Here is a 1,471-nt window from a genome sequence, read left to right on the forward strand (position 1 = left end):
TTTATTTTTGGCAAGGAAATATGCAGTGGTTGAGACACCCATCTCTCCTCCTACCCCTCTTCTCCCTCCTTAGACTACTGATGATACATGGAAACCGAATTCTGCAGAGCGGCTGGAGTTTTTCAGTTTATAAAGGCTCACCTTTGCTGTAGAAAAACTCCCAAAGTTCTCTCTGATTATTTTTAACTTTTTCTTCCCTTTGATGGATCTCGTGGGCAGGCCTTGTAAGCAGCACCGAGTAACAAATGTGCTTTTTTCCTGATTAATTCTTTTGCAAAGCGGTGGAACTTGCTTATTTTCAGGAGGAAATACAAGGGTCAGAGGTGTAACTTCATGAGACTACTAACTTTAAAGAAAAAAAGTGGGGCTTTCTGCCTCTGCCCCTTTCGCACTGTCACTTATCTGCAAAGGGATTAAGCATCGATGTCTTGCCCTGAATTGGTGGCAACCCTGTAGCTGCAGAAGTTTACAACTATGTCATCATCTCCTGTCACAACTGATGTTTAAAACGGTCATTCACAGCTTCACATTCGGATCTTTCACTGCATTAGGATGTACCTTTACTAATAAAGTCTTTTCACTGAGGAAAAATCGATCTATGCCAGCTTCAGTGCCCGTGACAACAAATCCCCCACACAACAGCTTCTGAGGTACAGTGTGCAACAAGGCATTACAGTAAAATGAACCAGATATCGTCATCTAGGTGGCTAATACAAGGCTAATGCAAACCCCGAAACGGAGGGGATTTCAGCCTGAGAACATACCAGATACCTAAAATCCACACTCCTGGTGCTTCTGTGCAATGGGGAGCAAACACCTTTTGGCTGCAAGGGCTTGAACCCCCAAACACCGCCAGCAGCTTTGATGTTACACCCCACGGCGTCACTTCTCAGCCTGTCTGACCGGGTTTATACAGCGCTTTGCCCAGACACAGCCGCACACGGTCTACAACAGGGCCCCAGTTACCAGGGAGCTGTTAATCAAGGCAAGGAGGAGAAAGGGAGATCATATCTCAGTCCTATCACCAGGGAGCTGGTTCTGGCCAGGCTGCTGCAATACGTGCCTTCCCTGGCAGAGGATGATACACCACTTTTATCACAGAGCCACAGGTGGATCTCTTAATGACCGACGGGATGGCACCATCACAAAATCACTCCTGACAGCTCCCCTTTTCCTTTCGCCTTTCCTAATTTCACCCCCCAGTTGGCACGCTCAGCTCTTCATTCCTGCCATAAGTAACTCGTCCCCTACTGCGTTTTGACCTTACTATCTTCAGATTTTGTACTAGCTGTACTGTATTGACCGTCTTTGATGAGTCCAGTTTCGCACACTAAAGGCGGTCCAAGTCAAACGTATCGTTCACTGGCTGTTTATCCCCATCGGTTTATTACTTTTCCCAAACTCCCTGAATCATTCTAGTAGAGCGAAAATCGTGAGTACAAACAGATGCTGCTGCAAAAAGGGAGTAGAC

Source organism: Buceros rhinoceros, unplaced genomic scaffold (genome assembly GCF_000710305.1).
Source record: "Buceros rhinoceros silvestris isolate BGI_N320 unplaced genomic scaffold, ASM71030v1 scaffold5172, whole genome shotgun sequence".
Classification (NCBI taxonomy): Eukaryota; Metazoa; Chordata; class Aves; order Bucerotiformes; family Bucerotidae; genus Buceros; species Buceros rhinoceros.